General features: G+C 36.2%; 1 protein-coding gene and 2 long non-coding RNA genes across 4 annotated transcripts in view; 2 read left to right on the top strand and 1 right to left on the bottom strand.

Moving 5' to 3' along the window:
* LOC137248896 (uncharacterized) overlaps window positions 1–21,299 on the top strand; it is a 339,657-nt gene that overhangs the window by 275,984 nt on the left and 42,374 nt on the right. The gene's annotated exons all lie outside the window — the stretch shown is intronic.
* Window positions 1–21,299, bottom strand: part of LOC137248889 (synaptic vesicle glycoprotein 2B) — a 100,868-nt gene that overhangs the window by 50,310 nt on the left and 29,259 nt on the right. The window contains exon 1 of one of the 2 annotated variants that reach the window (XM_067779859.1): window positions 9,678–9,887. The exons of the other annotated variant lie outside the window; for it this stretch is intronic. The gene's annotated coding sequence lies outside the window, so the exon portion shown is untranslated. Of the gene's footprint in view, window positions 1–9,677; window positions 9,888–21,299 lie in introns of those variants that run through there. 2 annotated transcript variants of the gene reach the window in all.
* On the top strand, window positions 1,773–2,890 carry LOC137248895 (uncharacterized). Its single transcript, XR_010952206.1, has 3 exons — window positions 1,773–1,894; window positions 1,952–2,139; window positions 2,193–2,890. It is a non-coding gene; the product is annotated as an uncharacterized lncRNA (long non-coding RNA).

Below are 21,299 nucleotides of genomic sequence, written 5' to 3'. Positions count from 1 at the left end.
CTTAGAAAAACATAATAATTGAATATTCAATTATTATAAGCCGGTGTTAAGCTCATAAATTCTTAAATAATTAATTCGCTTTTGCAAAAATAATGAATGTCAAGTCGGAGAAAGTCTTTCTGGCATTAATTCGCTTTTGAAAAGAGAACTAATGCCAATGACGTTGATTCCAACATGATTCTGACGTTAAATCTCTTTCGGATTTGTTATTATACTCTTTCAAAAGCGTATTAATGTCAATTGACGCTAGTTCCATTGACACTATTGCACGTCATCGTTAATTTTGCTTTCTTAGTAACGTGTGTCGTTAAATAAGGGATTCACAAGTGACCTATGCAATGTGCTTTAGTCATCTTTATTTACAACTTTTCTACGTTTTATTTCACTTGAGTACTTGAAATATGCGACGTTTTTGTTTTGGAATCTGGCAATCTTCTGCGAGTTCAAGGTGAGGTAATCGAATGCAATAAAATAAATTAAAACACGTTTAAAATACCGTGCGTGTTGACGTTCTCAGTACACCTGACTATCCTACGTAAAATTAATGCAGTGATCTAGGGAAATTATCACAAATATAATACGTATTTTATGTTTATAGATGGACCAATTTATTATATTTGTGTTTGCTGGGTTGAGCACATATGGTCCTGACCATAAATATTCTAAATTTAAGCATTGATCAGATTACTCAGCGGCATTTATTTTGTACACGACTCAGCCAGAACGCCTCTTTATTTTAAAAATAATAATAATAACAATAAATACCTTAGAGCTGCGCGTGGAAAGTTTTTCTTTTAGCAAGTTAACAAAATTTCTTTACATATATGTATGCATAATTAATTAAATTATTAAATACATTAGCAAAAAAAATAATATTAAGAATGCGCAAGAGATTATAAGATAAAATTAATAAGTGTAAACACTCACTACACAGTAAAAAGTAGAGTCTTACTTTTAATACCAGTTGCTATTGAACAAACAAAACTTTAATCAATGGTGATTGTCGCGTTTTAAAAATATTAATACTTTGCAGTTTTAATCTAAGACCAAAAAAATATTAAAGTTTGCTCTCTAATATTTTAAGTATCATTGGTTTAAAAACAAAACCAAAAAAGTATTAAGAAATTCTCTCAATCTCAATTATATTAATGTTACTTGGCTCATTAGTCCTACTGGCTTAAAAGTAAAACCAGGAAAGTACTAAGACGTGCTCTCACTCCCAAACTTTAATACTTTTTAGTTTTAATTTAAGATCAGAAAGGCATTAAGACGCTCTCTCCAATATTTTAAGTATTTTTGGTTTTAAAACGAAACCAAAAAAGTATTAAGAATTTCTCTTACTCCCAGTTATATTCATTGCACTCTGCACATTAGTACTATTGGCTTAAAAGTAAAACCAGTATCATTGTTTACTATATAGTTTGGCAGCTTAAATAGAGGTTATGTTGCGAATAGAGTGGAAGGCAGTGGACTAGGCAGTCGAATGTCATATAATGAAGGAATGGTGTTCGGAGTTTTTTCGAAGTTAACAAAAAAAATGATAAAAGCTTTAATATAAATAAAACTATTGTTTTAATAACAACAAAAATACCTTATATATTCTATATACATAAATTCGTAAAGATTATCTCACTTTAAAATTTTAGTTAAATAATCTAAAGTTTTTTTTTTGAAACTGAGTCGAGAACTGTGCGTGTGAATGTGCGAAGTTTCACCGATCAGCTGTTAGTTGCGCTACTTGGTAAAATTTACAATGACCAGTATCACTTGCCCGACTATTGGGAAAGCGTCATGTGCACGATGTTTCTGAAAATTTAACACGAACAAGTGCGTTTCATTAAAATCACAAATCCTGAAAGTCGTGAGTTCTCGACGAACGAAGCAATTGTATCAAGTAAGTAATGTAAATAATTAATGAAATTTTGCTAAAATAATTGTATTTCTTCTTCAGTTGTGGCACAATTAAACATTAATATCGATTGTGCAATAACATTGAGAGACCGCGATGGAGCTGAAATTTTTGTGGACGATTTCCAAGAAATTATTTGCCAATATAAAAGCTGTAGCTGGTTTTTATTGGAAATAAATGAAAATTTTCCAAAGAAGGGATCATCAGTTGCTAAGAGTTTAAATCACGAGGTAATTATAAGAATAAATGCCAAAGTTTATTTTAATGGTAGAGTATTCACCAGGAGTTGCAAAACCACCTCCGATGTGGAGATTTCTCGTGCATTCTTGAGGAATACAAAAAACTAACAAATTAAGTGATAGCTCCCGACGTTCCTTAGTGCGCGAGTGTGCCAACTTTTTACGAAAGCATTGTGGAAATTACCCTAAGCATGAGGAAAAAATTGCACTAGCTGAATCAGTGATACTTCTTTTTCCACTTTATAAGGTTACTAACAGCAAGTTTGGAGGAATTTTAAGTACACAATAAAACTCTTAATACTGCGCTAAAACGTTTTTATGAACCTTATACTACGTTTCCACCAAACCCAAACTCCGTTTTTGCCAGTTTCGTAAGACTGTTAAAACATGTCTAAAAATATCGCGAAAGCTATCGAAAAACGCGTTTTAACTTCGGTATCAATAATGCGAAAGCAAAAATCAAAAGATGCATTTCTGCAAAGAGATATTTTGCATAAAAGAGTTGGCAAACACGAAGTTTGGGTTTGGTGGAAACGTAGCATTAAAAAAAGAATATTTAGAAGTAGTTGGTTTATATAAAACGTTCTTATGAACCTTAAAAAAAGAATATTTAGAAGTAGTTGGTTTATATAGCCTGGAAAATGTAAGACCATTTGAAGTCCACAATATACATTCGAAAATGTTTTTGTTAATGCCCTGTGAAATAATAGAATAAAATCTGGTATTATTAAACTTATATAAATAAAACATGCATTTCTATTTAAATAATTAAATTGGGTTTTCATTTTCAGAACTCTTCATTTTAATATATATCAAATTTCAAAGATTTCAGTGGAATTTCTTCTAAATTTTACTTGAAGAGGACTATGCACGGGCTTATAATTTTGTTGACCACTGTACTTTAAAAAAAAACTCCCGGTTGGTTTTAATACCAAAAATTTACTAAATAAAATTAAATTTTTGATTTGGATTCAATGCCTTTTTAGCATTAAAATATCATTTATGGGCTTATTTTAATACGAATGATGTACTACAACCAATTCTTTTTTGGCTTAACTTTAATTCCAGTTATTTTTAAATCTATTTCGGTACACGGATATATCCAAAACCATTTTGGTTTTATTTTAAAACCATGAAATGTATAGAAATTAGTCCCATGGTTTGTTTTTAAGAGAGAATCTTTGAATGAATATCCCTCTCTTTGATAAAACCAGCACGGTTTTAATATAATATTTTATGGCATTGTTATATATAAATACCAAATTGGTATTAAAAGTAAACTAAAATTTTTACAGTGTAAGAGGGAAGGAAGTGCGTATATTTTGTAAACAAATGCATATGCCATATAAAAACCAGAATGCAACGATTATATATTATTTACATATGTTAATTTGTTTGAATACTTAAGAAAAGGTGTGTTTCCTTATTTGAAAAATAAAAATAAATAAATAACAAGCAAGGAAGGTTAAGTTCGGATGTAACCGAACATTACATACTCAGTTGAGAGCTATGGTGACAACCTAAGGGAAAATAACCATGTAGGAAAATGAACCGAGGGAAACCCTGGAATGTGTTTGTATGACATGTCTATCAAATGAAAGGCATTAAAGAGTATTTTATGATGGAGTGGGCCATAGTTCTATAGGTGAACGCCATTTAGGGATATCGCCATAAAGGTGGATCAGGGTTGACTCTAGAATTTGTTTGTACGATATGGGTATCAAATGAAAGGTGTTAATGAGTATTTTAAAAGGGAGTAATCCTTAGTTCCATAGGTGGACGCCGTTTCGAGATATCTCCATAAAGGTGGACCAGGGTTGACCCTAGAATTTGTTTGTACAATATGGGTATCAAACGAAAGGTGTTAATGAGTATTTTAAAAGGGAGTGGGCCTTAGTTCTATAGGTGGACGCCTTTTCGAGGTATCGCAATAAAGGTGGACCAGGGGTGACTCTAGACTTTGTTTGTACGATATGGGTATCAAATGAAAGGTGTTAATGAGTATTTTTAAAAGGGAGTAGGCCTTCGTTCTATAGGTGGTCGCCTTTTCGAGATATAGCCATAAAGGTGGACCAGGGGTGACTCTAGAATGTGTTTGTGCGATATTGGTATCAAATTAAAGGTATTAATGAGAGTTTTAAAAGGGAGTGGTGGTAGTTGTATATGTGAAGGCATTTTCCAGATATCGACCAAAATGTGGACCAGGGTGACCCAGAACATCATCTGTTGGATACCGCTAATTTATTTATATATGTAATACCTGCCAAGATTTCAAGGGTTTTTTATTTCGCCCTGCAGAACTTCTTCATTTTCTTCTACTTAATATGGTAGGTGCCACACTCATTTTACAAAGTTTTCTCTAAAGATATATTTCGCGTCAATAAACCAATCCAATTACCATGTTTCATCCCTCTTTTCGTATTTGATATAGAATTATGGCATTTGTTTCATTTGTCGTAATTTTCGATATCGAAAAAGTGGGCGTGGTCATAGTCGGATTTCGTACATTTTTTATACCAAGATAAAGTGAGTTCAGATAAGTACGTGAACTAAGTTCAGTAAAGATATGTCGACTTTACTCAAGTTATCGTGTTACCTGCCATGCGGAAGGACAGACGGACGACTGTGTATAAAAACTGGGCGTGGCTTTAACCGATTTCGCACATTTTCACAGAAAACAATTAACTTCATAAAATCTATGCCCCTACCAAATTTCAAAAGGATTGGTAAATTTTTGTTCGACTTATGGCATTAAAAGTATCCTAGACAAATTAAATGAAAAAGGGCGGAGCCACGCCCATTTTGAAATTTTCTTTTATTTTTGTATTTTGTTGCACCATATCATTACTGGAGTTGAATGTTGACATAATTTACTTATATACTGTAAAGATATTAAATTTTTTGTTAAAATTTTACTTTAAAAAAAATTTTTGTTTTTAAAGTGGGCGTGGTCCTTCTCCGATTTTGCTAATTTTTATTAAGCGTACATATAATAATAGGAGTAACGTTCCTGCCAAATTTCATCATGATATCTTCAACGACTGCCAAATTACAGCTTGCAAAAGTTTTAAATTACCTTCTTTTAAAAGTGGGCGGTGCCACGCCCATTGTCCAAAATTTTACTAATTTTCTATTTTGCGTCATAAGTTCAATGGCCTTTTTTGGTAATGAATTATTGCACTTTTTCGGTTTTTCGAAATTTTCGATATCGAAAAAGTGGTCGCGATTATAGTCCGATATCGTTCATTTTAAATAGCGATCTGAGATGAGTGCTCAGTAACCTACATACCAAATTTCATCAAGATACCTCAAAATTTACTCAAGTTATCGTGTTAACGGACGGACGGACATGGCTCAATCAAATTTTTTTTCGACCTTGATGATTTTGATATATGGAAGTCTATATCTGTCTCGATTCCTTTATACCTGTACAACCAACCGTTATCCAATCAAACTTAATATACTCTGCGAGCTCTGCTCAACTGAGTATAAAAATAAGCAAATAAAAACTGGGTATGTAAGAGCGTAAATGCAAATCTTTAACGTCACTTTTAATTTGATTGCGTTTAAATTTGTACTCATTCGAATCTTTCTCGTTATTATTTTGGTTTGATCTGCTGCCGTGTTGATGCGCTAAAGCGTGAATGGCATCAGCAAAAGTTTGCCAAAATATAATTATCAAGGTAAATGTCAGGCTGGGCGGTGTGTACGCATAAGTATGCTTGCGTATAATTTGGTTATTATATTTGGAAATGTTAATATCTTCAGCTGATTTTTAAATACTGACGTCACATACATATTTCCGTTCAAATTAAAATAATCGCTTTATTTTTCCTTGTTGTTGTTGTAGCGATAAGGACCCTCCCCGAAGGCCTTGGGGAGTGTTATCGATGTTGATGGTCCTTTGCCGGATGCAGATACGGTACGTTGCGGTACCAAGCCCGACGATCTCGGGAACGATTTCTTATCACCAAATTCGACCTTCTAGGCCATACTGCCCGCCCACCCCCTAGATCCATGTGGAGTTCGGGGTCGCTGTTAATGAAATAGGATTCGCCACGGCTGTTAATGGAATAGGATTCGCCACGGATAGGTGAGGTTGACAGTTGGGTTTGGAGAAGCTATATATTGCGCTGGCAACCTGAAAGGGTTGCGCTACCCAACCCCCTCAATCTATTTGATATTTTAATCGCCTCTTACAACAGACATACCTACCGTGCGTATATTCTAACCCCCTAACCCGCTGGGTTCGAAAGTTTATGTCGGTTTAAATATTTAACCTGAATTTTCTAAAAGATTTTCGGAATGTGGCCATTAGTGATGTTTGTGTTTGTATGCCAATTTTGAGCGATCTGCTGTTAGTTGCGTACTTGTTAAGGTTTAAAATGGAAAACTTTTTCTAAGAAGTTGATGGCAAATGTAAGTTATACGAAATTGTTTTCATAAAATTAACAGCGTCCTTCTGCTTGACGCACGAGACGCTCAATGAACAATATCAGCGTTGGCGATATCGTCTACTAATGGTTTTCTGAATCTTACGTTGTCGTTTATCATCTAGCGTTACGTTATTGTTCAACACGAAAGCAATTGTCAAAGTCCGTTTTCGTATTTTGCGTTCACATCGTAAGAAAACGTTCAGGAAATTTTTTTATGTTTCCCTTGTAAGCCAAAGTTTCTGTTGTTTTATTTGAAAATGTGTGTATTCCAACTCGAATTCAGTACCAGGTATTGTTATCCCAACAGCTGATTGCTTCTTCTTGATTATTTTCCATACAGTGCCTTGTACTTTAATATGTGAGTTAATCGAAATCAATTAAAATTTTATTTTGACTGGACATTCTTCTGCATGACGAATTGGTTGAATGAGCTTTGCCACCACCTGGTATGGATTCGCCTTGGTATATTCCCTTATAAGTTCATATTGTTTACGAAATTTCGTTTAAGATACGGTCTGCATGCTTCAGTTGAAGCGTACAAGGATTTCTTGAGCATTTTTCAAGGGTTCAAGGAGTGCTGAACAAATAATTCCCGGCTTAAATTTATATTTGCAGCACTCATATCGGAAACAATTTTATAAAGAAAATGAATAATAAAATAGTAAAATATATAATTTAAAATAAAAATTTTAAAGTTTGGCTTACAAAGAAAAAATTAAAAAAATGCTTGAGCCGTTATCTTGTGATCTGGACACCGCGCATGAAAGAGAATAGTAACGTTCCATTGAGTCATCGCGCTCTGAATCATGATCAAATCTCATTGGAACGATCAGGATCAGTACTATGAGAGTTGGCAGCACTCAACGAATGTGCACACGTAATACGGTGCCGGCTATTTTCAACTTTTTTCATGAATTTCTCCACAAAATTTTACTTTAAAAGTTAAAACAAATTATCAAACTAATAACTAGTATTATTAGTTCTTCAAACCATGCCACAAATGCTATATATTTTCCGTATAAAATTGTATGGGATTTGCCGTTAAAAAAGCTAGAGTACTAATGAGTAACAAAGGGGTCGGCAGTTAATGCACGTCCAAAAATGTAGGGAGAGGTACCAAAAGAAGTGCTTTGAACTAAACCTCTTTCGTCCCAAGGCTGATATTAAAAATTTTACTTTTGTCAGGAGCTTTGTGCAAAAAGCATTTGCACATTACGTTGTGGTTCTTGTATTTTTCATATAAAAATATATATAATTTTCCTATCACGATGTAAAGTAATTATTTTATGGCCTTGATAATTAGTTTTCAGACTTAAACTTTAAATTTATGGGCTTTCGAGTGAAAAAATATGTTAAATGGCGGATGCCCCAGTGCATATGACTGTAAGTGATATCAAGTGCAGAGGGTATGCTGTCAAAAATTGTCCATAAATAACTAAATCAACAGAGCCACCCTGTTAATCAGAAACTTACCCAGATATCCAGATGTGATATCAGGATCACAGCGTTGTTGTTGTGTTTGCATGTTAAATTACTATCCGTATCTGGATCACGCTTCATTGGAACGCAACCTATGCCTAAACAACGTAAGGATGGGCTGTTATCGTGCTGATTACCGTGTTGCTTATCGTATTGTTGACATGCTACAAACAGACGATGGTTTTGGTCATTGTGGATAACACAAGTGCGATATCTTCGGCATAGACGTCAAAATTACAAATACAACCGCTCACCTGATTTTTAAAGTGACTGTCGTGGCCTCATCCTGTATCTCATTCTATCACCCGCTAAAGATAGCCGGCCGTGTGTGCCGCCATATTGAACATCCTATCAGGCAGTTGACAGATAAGATATCACACTTGTTTTGGTTTTGGTGACGATAGCGTCAAAATAATGAGGCTGGAAATTTTAAGCTGCGAGCCGGTTTTAAAGGATTGCAAAAAATACCAAAATAAGAGAAAGGGGCTAAGCAGACTAAACCTAAGCAGAAGAGGCCATTTTTGATTTTAATTTACCAATTTGTCAAAGCTTTCCATTCCAATGAACTTTGCTCCTACACAGGTGGTTAAATAATGTCATATTTTAGAATTCGGTTAAAATATGCTCGTCTTAAATAAAATTAAATACATACATGTATCAAATAAGAGATTTCTGAACCAATTTTGGGGATCGCACACTCTTGAGTCACTTGCTAAAATACAGCATTTTTAAATCGTTTGTTGAAAACACGCAAATAGAAGGAAGTTTAAGTTTTGAGTTGCGTCACTTTTAATTCCAATATATGCGTTTAAAACCTAAATTTAATACATACATCTTTTGGAGCGAAAATTGTTATATACTACAATATAAGCCACCGGAAATTAGAAAATAAGTTTTTTAAGCAATTCCACATGAGCTGCGTGCTAGGGTTAAGGGATTGTCAATACAAGTGTTCCATTTGCATATTTCGTTTCCGCTTTATCGTAACGGTCTATATATTTCGAATATTAAACACTAAAGCCGGAGTCATTGGTGCCGTATGTCGTATCGCTGTATCCGTATCCCTAACGTAATCAGCTGTTTATCGTTACGACGGTAAAGCTGGAGACATTGGTGCTTTATCGGTAACCGTATCGGTAACCTTATAACAGCTGATTCGACCAACCTTATGAGAATCAATGCAATCGATTATTGGTGCCGCTAAGGTCGTAACCGTATCGTAGCCAACCAATTGGGTTTTGGTTTACCGTCGTAACGATAAACAGCTGATTACGTTAGGGATACGGATACAGCGATACGACATACGGCACCAATGACTCCGGCTTAAACCAAAACCCAATTGGTTGGCTACAATACGGTTACGACCTTAGCGGCACCAATAATCGATTGCATTAATTCTCATAAGGTTAGTCGAATCAGCTGTTATAAGGTTACCGATACGATTACCGATAAAGCACCAATGTCTCCAGTTTAAAAAAAAATTGAGTGCTTTTTCGTAACGGTCTACATTATTCGAATTCTGTACACTAAAAAAATTGAGTGCTTTTTCGTAACGGTCTACATATTTCGAATATTGTACACTAAAAAAATTGAGGTATGCAATTTTTTACTTACTAAGCTGTGATTCTTTTTTGTATTGTTGGCCGTCGTCACTTTCGCAAAACCACGAATTAGTATATGTTGTAATGTTTCTATACAAAACTCCAAGCTTAGTGCTGCTATGCAGTAACGGTTGTTTTAAAATAGTAATTCTTTTTTTTTTTTTTTGATACAATTTTGGGTTAATGAGCACTTGACGGCTCCAAAAACCGATTGACAATGAGCATGAAGCTAAGGTAGATCAAGCTTTTATTATGAAAGACTTCGTCTAGTAGACTACAGCATTTAGGATAGAAGATTGCAAGTTGTTAGTTTTGTTTTTATTATTATTGTCATACTACTGATAAGTAGCTACTCTAAAGAAGCTGCAAGTGGTCCTTATCGCTAACTGAGCAAGCAAAACAATAACATGCAGGGCAAATAAAAGTTCAGTAGACGTATGTATGTAGGTTTAAATGAAAAAAAAAGGAAATATAAATTTTAAGCAAGCATCAGTCAAGTGCATATCATTTGCAGATAAAACCGATTATGTTAATAGATATATGTATGTATGTACATATGTATATTCGCTATCTACGTAATTTAGTGTAATATATTTTGTTGCAAAACGCAAACACATGTATAGGTATAAATCTAGCCTTAAATACCAAAAAGGCTTAACGTGCAAAATTTCGAATTTTTCGATTTTAGATCAGAACGCATAGATCATAGCAAGTAGAAGCTTATTTTTTTCTCAAATTTTGATAACATCGTCGTCCTTTCGCCAAAAACATACATGTGCAATATTTCTTGGTTTGAGCTAATAACTTGTTGAATTAGCAATCGTTAGGGTATATTGAAAAGCGCACTACGACAGTAGGAAAATTTAATGAATTTGGGAAAACCACTTTACACATGCACATTATTGCCAAAAGAGCGAAAATCGTAACGGAGGATTTACTATACTTTTATTTAAGGCGTTCCAATGAGCTATCTAGCTCATTATCACGACCAAATCTCACTGGAACCATCCGGATCCGTTCTATTAGAGCTGGCAGCACTAAGCTCACAGGAGCCTGTTATTTACACCCTTTTTCCTGAATCGCCCCTAAAATTGTAAGTTTAAATTTTGAACCAAATTATCAAACTCTTTAAACCACGCCACCAATGCGTTACATTCCTATCTTAAACTAAATATATGCGATTTTGTACTTCAAAAAAAATATAATACTACTACTGAACAACTGTGGTCGACAGTTAAAACTCGTCCAAAAATAATATCAGGAGACGTATCGAAAGGCGCGTTAAAAAAAAAAAAATGTAAGGCGCGATAACCTCCGAAGAGATCTAAGGCCGAGCTTCTCTTCCAATTTGCGTCGTGCTCCTATTTGTTTGCTACAAATTGGCGGGATGGGACCTACTTGTTTATTGCCGACTCCGAACGGCATCTGCAAGGTAGATGAGTTTTCACTGAGAGCTTTTTATGACAGAAATACACTCGGAGTGCTTGCCAAACACTGCCGAGGGCGACCCCGCTTAGACAAATTTTCTTCTAATTGAATAAACTTGTTTCTAAAGTTTTTGATGTTGCTTTTTCCGGGGCGTCAACCCATGATCTCCTTCACAGCCTGTTTCGGTTCTTGTTTTTTTTGCTTCATATTTTGTTGTAGGTATGAAAAGTATCGTTTTTCTGGCATGGTATAAAAAGAATATATTCTCGTTATTTTTGGCCTCAATAATTTGTTTTTCACGCTTCAAGTAAAAATGTATATATGGCGTGTCGGTTGGAAAAAAGTTGGTAAATATCGAACACCCTAGTGTATATGTCTGTAAGTGCTACCAAGTAAAAAAGGTTTGGGGAAAAAAATTTACCACAAAACCCGATGTCAACAGACATCCTGTAGATCCGAAAAACATCCAGATAAAAATCAGGATCACAACGTTGTTGTTGCCTTAACATGTTAAATTTTTAACGTGTCTAGATGAGTATTCATTGGAACACAGTTATTAGCTACGTTCCAATGAAGCGTGATCCAGATACCGATAGAAATTTAACATGCAAACGCAACAACAACGCTGTGATCCTGATATCACATCTGGATATCTGGATAAATGGCCAATTAAACTTCTTTAACCCCTTTTTTTATTTTTTTTTTTAACCCTAACTCCATAGTCATAACCATATTTTTCCTTATCCATATCAAATTGGCATCAGTTATTGGTGCCTTAATTTAAAAATCGTGAAAATTTCATAAAAATGAAGAAACCGCAAAAAATTACAAGCATATACCACAAAAAATAAGTCTCTTAGTCCAAACGTATCCAAAACAAGAAATAAAATCTACAAAAAGTTAATAAATTCTCCAACTAAAATATTTTTAGGTTAAGGATATGGCGAAAAACCAATTGGTTGGCTATGATATGATTATGGCTTTAGCGCTATGGTATGACACCATTAATGATTACATTGATTTTCATAAGGTTGGTTCGAGAAGCTGTTTTATCTGGTTATGGATAAGTCACCATTAATTGGCTCTTAAGTTTCTGATCAAGAGGGTGGCTCTGTTGATTTAGTTATTTATGGACAATTTTTGACAGCATACCCTCTGCATTTGATATCACTTACAGTCATATGCACTGGGGCATCCGCTATTTAACATATTTTTTCCACTCGAAAGCCCATAAATTTAAACTTTAAGTCTGAAAACTAATTATTAAGTCCATAAAATAATTACATTACATCATGATAGGAAAATTATATATATTTTTATATGAAAAATACAAGAACAGCAACATAATGTGCAAATGCTTTTTGCCCAAAGCTCCTGACAAAAGTAAAATTTTTAATATCAGCCTTGGCACGAAAGTTATTTAGTTCAAAGCAACATTTGACCGACATTTTTGGAAGTGTTTTAACTGCCGACCCCTTTTTTAATCATAAGTACTCTAGCTTTTTTTAAGTGCAAAATCCCATACAATTATATACGGAAAATATATAGCATTTGCGGCATGGTTTAAAGAACTAATAATACTAGTTATTAGTTTGATAATTTGTTTTAACTTTTTGAGTAAAATTTTATGAAGTGATTCGGGAAAAAAGTTGAAAGTATCAGGCACCCTATTATGTGTACACATTCGTTGAGTGCTGCCAACTCTCATAGCACTGATCCTGATCGCTCCAATGAGATTTGATCGTGAACCAGAGCTCGATGACTCAACGGAACGTTACTATTGTAGATCTTGGCTATTTTCGCGAAATTGCGAGGAAAGATTAGAGAAAATGGGAAGTGGATGAGAAGGCCGAGAGAGGTAGAAGAGAAAAACATATGACGAGCTGGGTAGCTTTCGTCATTAATGGAAATAAGTATTTACGTTTGCTGTTAAATTTTCTATTTGTCGCTCAAAAAGTTTTTGAGGTTAGAAGCAAGAAATTTATTTTCATTTAACACTTTGTGGCAAATCAAGGGTATTTTGTGTTTCTATTTTATCTACGCTTTGTGTATGTATGCATTAAGATCACATTTTAAACAAACAAACATGTTTATTCTAGTTGTATGTACTTATGTATATGCAAAAAAAAGTACCGTTAGATATTTACTAATGATTTAAAGCGCCCTCTCACGAGCTTTCCACTTTTCACTTGTTTTGTGTTTTTTTGGAACCGCGATAAGCTTGTCAGCTACCTGACATTTAAATTTTACTTCTAATTCTTCCAAATATTTTCGGCGCTATTTTAATAAAAAATATTTACTTGCTATCTGAAGCAAAAAAGTAGATAAATAGATAGATATTAATTGCCGTTTTTTCTTCTTCTTTGTACACCCGTTTTTAGCGTAAAAAAATGGGGCACAAATATGTGTTGTTTGCTATTAGATTTAACTTAAAATATTTTCGTATTTAATTCTTCTCATAGGCTTTCCATCATTTCAATTTGATTATAATAATTGCTGTGAGTGGCAAATTAAATTACGCACTTGAAAAATTAATGAGAGTTGTTGCGTGAATTATTTCTTTAAGCGACCGGACATTTAAATTTTATATTTCAAAAAATTAAGAATTTTATTTGCAAAAAAACTTGTATTTCCTTTGAATTTTTGAATGCGGCCAACCTTTTTTGCTTTAAAAATTCAAGGATAATAATTAAATTTGGTCCCCGATTCAATTCAAATTGTTTTTAAACACTGCTCTTACGATTTCCGCTTTTTGCTTCTTGCTTTGGGATTGAGTATACCTCTTGGCAAAGCCCTAGCTTCCTCTATTGCACCCTTCAATACTTGAGTTATATTGCTTTCTCTGCATCGCTCCTGGATTTGGGATGCACACGTCGGCGTGTGTGCTTCTCATTGTTATCGACTGTTGAAAACTAAGCTAATATAATTTCTGCTTTATTGTTTTCAACACCTTCGTATTTCTAAGATGTTATTCACTTGGATCGCTCCATGATTAATTGAGATTCACAGGGACCAATTTGCTTGAAACAACTATTAATTTTCTCAATACTCTAGGTTAGGTTAGGTTGCGAGGGCTGAGCTGGACACTATGGTAACAGCTTACTACTTGGGCCACCAATGGGCCCATTGTAATACCCTATACGGTCTCAAAGAGGACCCCTACCCTGCCTAAAGCGGGTCAAACCACTTCGTGGAATTTATACATTTTGCTAGAGCCTTGACTTCATAGCTAGAGACCTCATCAAGGTCATGTAGAAAAGGTTCACCAAGGATGTCCAACCTACGCCTACTGAGCGCTGGACAATGACAGATAAGGTGCTGGACACTCTCCTCCTCTTCTGTACATCTGCAGCTGCGACAATAGTCGAATGTCGCTACCCCCATTCTGGCACCATGCGTGACTATTAAACAATGCCCTGTTAGAACCCTTATCAGGGACGATAGAACTGATTTGTTTAAAATCAGAAGCGCTCTTTTGCGCCCTTTGTCATATGGGGGCCAGGTTAGCCTGGCCGTCTCACACGATGATATGGCTGACCATAGTCCATTTGCAATTTTTATAGTGCTTGTGTTCACACGAAGCCTGAAAGTGGCCATGGGTATACCTACCGAATCATTTCCCGGAAGGATATGGTCGGTGGTGCCTCTTCTGGCCAGCTCGTCTGCTCTGCAGTTGCCTTCAATATCCCTGTGTCCAGGTACCCATATAAGGCTGATACCTGAGGCATCTTGTTAAGAGATCTGCGGCATTCAGTGACCGACTCCGAGTTGTCGACGAATGAGTCCAGGGCCCTTAATGTGGCCTGGCTGTCTGAGAAAATAAACACCCGTTTACCATCCTTAGGCATAGACCCGAGATGATTCACAGTCCTGTGTATTGCCAGCATTTCCGCTTGGTAAACACTGCAGTGATCTGGTAGGCGAAAAGACACCTCTAGACCCAGATCCGGTGAAAAGAGGCCTGCTCCCACCTTCTCGTCAAGCTTAGAACCATTCGTGAATATGTCGATGGCACCCGGTACCGTATGTTGTCTGGTATTCCAGTCTTGCGCGATGGTATATATATACTATATTTTTTAACGAAGAAGTTCTTTTGCGTGCAGTAGTCAGTGCGTACCGGTATTGGGACTGGGGCGTTGGTGCCCAGGATTGTTGCGTGTCCACTAGATCCATTTGACCAGAGACCTGTTTCCCTTATGCGCAGAGCGGCGATGCCCGCTATTTCCTTCGCCACCGGGTCAAGAGGTGGAAGGTATAGCATTGTTTTGAGTGCTTCAGACGGAGTGGAGCCGAGAGCCCAGGTAATGCAGAGCTCCGAACTCCGTTGCATTAACATTCATCAACATTCCATGTAAGCAGCCCTAAACCGATTTTAAACTGCATCACTGTGCGTAACATTACTTGGAAACAAAAGTCCCTGTTTTACATTATGTCTTAAGTTCGTCTCGCTCAAGCCCATGCATCTTACGTGTTAGATATGAATCTTTGATCTTGAGTAACTTTTCAAGCAATAGACTTAGAGGCATGTAAATGGTTTCAACTTTTTTGTAGAGTGCTCAGTTATATGCGACAATAGCCGTGTTTTTTTTACAACGTAACGTTTGTGCGTAAAAAACGCTTATCCTCGCTTAGATAATGCTTAGGAGACCTATCTAGCGGCAGTGGTTAAATAACTAGCTACAAAACAGGGTCTCCTTCAAATCGGAGACACAAACCTCTGGTGGCCATAATGTATAATATATAGCTGAATCAGTTGCGATAAATAGTGGACACGCAGCATTTTAAGAGGTGATACATAGACACATATTTCAGTTACATCTGAGTATAATGCGTATTGAAATTTAGTAGTACAAAGTTTATGCGCAGCAATTTCAGAGGTGTATTTAAAGTTTGACGCTTAGCAGTTCATATAAAGTTTAAGCGAAAACGTCTATAGATGTAAAAAGAAACACAGCTTAATGTGTTAAACTAATTTTCTTATAGTGACCCTTTGGATACTTATACGAATCAGAGGACTAAATAAACAAACCTTGCATTCCAATGAACATGGATCCAGATGCAAATGCAAATGATTAGCCTGGTTTAATTGGGCCACTTGAGGGCAGCGCGCTGCCACAACTCCTGGTACAGAACTAGACCTAAAGTATCAAAAAAGTACTATTTCGATGGTTTCTTGGTTACATTTGCTGCAAAAGACAATATGGCTTTTTCGAAAATAGGCACATATTTCGTTAGGTGCAACACCTATGAGTAAGTTGCACATGCATTTTATTTTGATTGTATTGATAGTTAAGAAGGAACCGGCGGCTTTCCGTTTTAACTATTTTTTGTAAAAACGAAATATTTTTTTGGGGCTGCTGCTGACAAATGTTCGCTTAATGAAGCAAAAGGCCCTGTATGAAAAGGGAAACTTATTTATTTCATTAAATAGAATTGTGATTCGATTAAGTTGCTGAGTGAAAACGGTATTAGTCTTTCAGACGGCAATTTCGGGAAATCCGATATACATATACATACTTATTGCCTGTATACACACACTTATGAAAGGGTTTCTGCGCTTAAATACTGCGTATCACGTAGCCGGTGTTAGACCGATCCACGGATATATTATTTTACAGACCGGCGGGAGCTGAACTAAAGGGATTTAATATTTCCAATGCATATACTTATAGAATGGTTTGGAGCTATGGAAAAGGCGAGTGCTTCTGTATGCTTTGGAGCCAACGAAATAGCAGCAACAAAAGAAATAGATCTCAACAGTAAATTTTTACGCTACTTCGGAACTATTGAAAAAGTACAAACAAACCAATTAGTTCTAAAGTAGAACTTTTTATCTAGTTCGAAACTATAGAAAGGGGACAATTTCTACCGCCCAGTACAGCGCAATGTTGAATTCGCCAGTTGAAAGCATACAAAAGAGAAATATGGCGTACTAGTAGTGTTTCGAATGCACTAGAAGTGCACCACTTTTGAATTAGAGATTGTTCCTACGGGGTTGTAATTCATATAAAATATGATTTGTTTCAGTTGCATTGCAATAAAATTTTCTTGAGTAGTACTAGTAGCGTTTTCAAATAAAAGTGTTCCGTTTTTATAGTTAACTTCCGTCAATTTTGTACACTGTGAAAAAAAAATCAGTTTTCAATTACATGGCCTCGAGCATTTTTGTTTGTAAAAGGTTATTATGGTTGTTCTTGAAAGCTCAGCTTCTAGGTCAGATTAAATAAATAAGATTACGATACGATACTCTTCTTATCATGCTCTGTTCGAATTTATATCCAAAATTTATTAAGCTTGACGTAAACGTCTTCATTTTGAGATAAACAATGAATAAACGTTGGCTATTTTAGAGATAGTTCTACACGAAGTCCATAAAAATATTTATTTTGTTTACATATTAATATTGACAAAAATGTTTAATGAATCATCCATGAATTAATTCATTGTCAACTCATACAAATAAAGTTTTTAATTGCATGCAATTGAAATACAAATGTTTGAATTTCACTACGGACAAACCGATTCTTTTTCTTAAATTGAAATGCAGTTGAATTTTATGGGCTCATAAACAAATATTTTTTTTTTCTAACGAACAGATGAAATGAAATTGAAGTTCATTGGAAAATTTAATTTATCGGTTAAGTACATTTGCAGTACATATAATAGGATAATTGTAAGGTGCGATAACCTCCGAAGGGATTTTAGGCCGAGCTTCTCTTCCAATTTGCGTCGTGCTCCTTTTTAATTTTTCTTACAAATTACTGCAAAACTTGTAAGGGTCCCCTGGACCGCAAATTATCTGTCTTGTCGGCAGGCATCGTTGCAATTTAGGAACGTGACATCTAAACCCAGAAGAATTAAATAAGGGGTGCCACAGGGTGGTGTCCTATCCCCACTTTTGTTTAATTTCTACATGTCGAAGCTACCTTCGCCACCAGAAGGAGCTACCATTGTTTCCTACGCTGATGACTACACGATAATGACTACAGCATACTGCATGTGACGTTCGATCAGGATCTACATTTTGGCGAGCATGCATCCGCAATTGTAACTACATAGAGTCCAGAGCCGTACCAAAATCCTCAAGAAGATTTTTGATGTACTTATGGCGTTTATAAAAAAAAGTTTTTTTCAGTTAGAAAAAAGTTTTTCTAAAAAGAGTCGCCTCTCGGCAGTGGTTTGGAAAGCACTTCTCCCATGAAATATGTAGCACGTAGCAAATTGGAGGAAAAGCTGGGTCTTAACCTCCTTAGAGGCAAATCGCGTCAACTATTTATTTTATTTCATTAAACGTTTTGTGGAGAGATTAACTAAATATAACTTATGTACTTTGCACTGCCATATTTCTACTGGTTATTGTTGTTGTAACAGTGTTTTGATCCATCCATCATCAATATCCTCTAACGGGAGTCTAAAGAAACCTGCAGTTTCAACAGGGGTGGACCACATTGAAAGGAGTGTCAGAGGCGTTCGTCCCACATCGCAGTTGAAAAGATGGTTGGGGTCATGTGGTTGATTCGAGTTAGGTTAGAGTTTAGCCTGTTACAGTATCCAGATCAAAGTTGAGCTAGATCGACGCGCGTCTCCCTAGCGAGATCGCATTCCTCTTCTGCGAGCTCAGGGTATTTAACTTTAAGAACGGGGTTCGCGGGTAATTTCTAGCATGGAGGTCCGCCGCCTTTTTGTAGATATCACTGAGGACCTGTTTGTGTTATTCTTCTACATACGGCAGAGATCTCAGTGCCGTATTTCTTCATAATGCTTGCGGAGATAACTCCACAAGATCCTGCGGTGGGGTCATTTAATTTGATGTATGTTGGGATGCCCAGGTTTCTGTGTATTCAGAAGAAACTGTTCAGCATTTCATTTCGCCCTAATGGGGAATACTCTCGCCTCACTATATAGGTGGTGCTCTGTGGACATAAGAAGACAGCTCGTATCAGTTCTGAGAGCGGTGTTTTTACAGGTCTGTATTTTCTTCCAGTGAGTAACCTTTAGGCGCGGCGACCATATCCGAGACGCGTAGCATGCAGGCGTCTATTTATCTTTACCCCAAGTGCTGCCGGCAAAAGATTTGAGGACTTTGTTACGCCTCTGGACTCTATGTAGTTACAATTGCGGATGCATGCTCGCCAAAATGTAGATCCTGATCGAACGTCACATGCAGTAACCTGTAGTCATTATCGTGCAGTCATCAGCGTAGGAAAAAATGGTAGCTCCTTCTGGGGGCGAAGGTAGCTTCGACATGTAGAAATTAATGGTAGTATTGTTACGTACCATATATACATATATTGGAAATTCTGTTGAGATTAAAACTGTAAGCTCCATTTCTATAAAGTAGATCGTTATCCGCTTTTGATCTATATATTGTTACGAATTTACTGCAAATCCTCTTATTTGCAATCCTCTGCTAAGTTCGAATCACTAAACTGTTGAATAAATAACTCCAATATTGAATGATGGAAAAATGGCCTTTATTAAGTACTTCACAATAACACTTATACTTTGCTACTCGCTGGCTTAATAACCAAACTGATTGATAACTCAAATGAAACTCTACAATTGGCCGCCAGATCGCGTGCTTAATCAAACTGATTGATAGCTCAACTCAAACTGAATTACTTCTTACTCGCCTGCCCCGCTTTTATAGTTTACGCTGCATACTTCTAGGCTCTTCCATTTCCAGAACTTACCAACTATATTCGTGTGTGTATAGTTCTCATATAGTTTCTACTTGTTTACAATTGTCTACTTTTTAGCGCTTCTCAGATGTACATATGTGAGTTTGTAGTTTACAGTCTCCCGCACACACATAAGCGTATAAGTAAATTCATCTGTGTGTGACATCTCATCTCTCGCTGCCTTGTATGTAAATGTTGCTCGTCGGAATGTGTACATATGTGTAGACGCAATTATTGATTCGTTTATGTAGATACATAATGATTGAATTATTGATGTGAATTCACGTCACTGCTTAGCATCGGCCTGGAGATGGCAGCACTCCTTAGTTTGGCTAATATTCGTAACAATATAATAACAAGGACCATATTTCCGCCATATTACAAAGTAATATTAACAGCTTTCGATTAACGCTTTGCAAAACTTTTAAGTTTTCTTCTCCTTAATGTGAGCGGCGCCACGCCAATTTAACAAAATTGTAATAAATTTATATTGTACTTTGCAACTTTTTTATCCACTCCCCAAGTTTCACCACTACATCAGTTTTTGTTAAGGCATTGTTCCTTTTTCCCATTTTTGAAAGTAGACGTGGATATAATCTGATTTCGACCATTTTCAATACTAATATATCGTCGACGATCCTGTAAAATTGCTTATTCCATCCACCAAAATTTCACAGTAAAACGAAAAAGCTCTATTGCATGACAGGTTAAAATGTATTGAAATTGTATGTAGTTAGCAGCTTTTTATAATTTTGTTGCTAAGTTAAACGGGGAGCTATTACCGCATCGTCGACGATCTCAATATATGTTCAAGTTTTGGTGTTAATGGACTGAACTTTGTTTATCTTAAAGCTGCAGACATTGGTGCTTTATCGGTAACCTTATAACAACTGATTCGACCAACCTTATGGGAATCAATGCAATCGATTATTGGTGCCGCTAAGGTCGTAACCGTATCGTAGCCAACCAATTGGTTTTTGGTTACCGTCGTAACGATAAACAGCTGATTACGTTGGGGATACGACTACAGCGATACCACATACGGCACCAATGACTCCCGCATAAACATGTAGGCCGTCGGCGCTTGGTGAAGTATCGGGAAAAAGTATCGATACTTTACTCAGTACTTGTAAAAAAGCATCGAGTAAATACTCGAGCATTTTTTGGAAAAGTATCGATACTACTACTTGGCGGCCACCGTGGTGTGATGGTAGCGTGCTCCGCCTATCACACCGTATGCCCAGGGTTCAACTCCAGGGCAAAGCAACATCAAAATTTTAGAAATAAGATTTTTCAATTAGAAGAAAATTTTTCTAAGCGGGGTCGCCCCTCGGCAGTGTCTGGCAAGCGCTCCGATTGTATTTCTGCCATGAAAAGCTCTCAGTGAAAACTCATCTGCCTTGCAGATGCCGTTCGGAGTCGGCATAAAACATGTAGGTCCCGTCCGGCCAATTTGTAGGGAAAAATCAAGAGGAGCACGACGCAAATTGGGAGAGGAGCTCGGCCTTAGATCTCTTCGGAGGTTA

Source organism: Eurosta solidaginis, chromosome 4, assembly GCF_040869045.1.
Source record: "Eurosta solidaginis isolate ZX-2024a chromosome 4, ASM4086904v1, whole genome shotgun sequence".
NCBI classification, from domain to species: Eukaryota; Metazoa; Arthropoda; class Insecta; order Diptera; family Tephritidae; genus Eurosta; species Eurosta solidaginis.
This window is presented reverse-complemented; position numbering and strand designations above follow the sequence as displayed.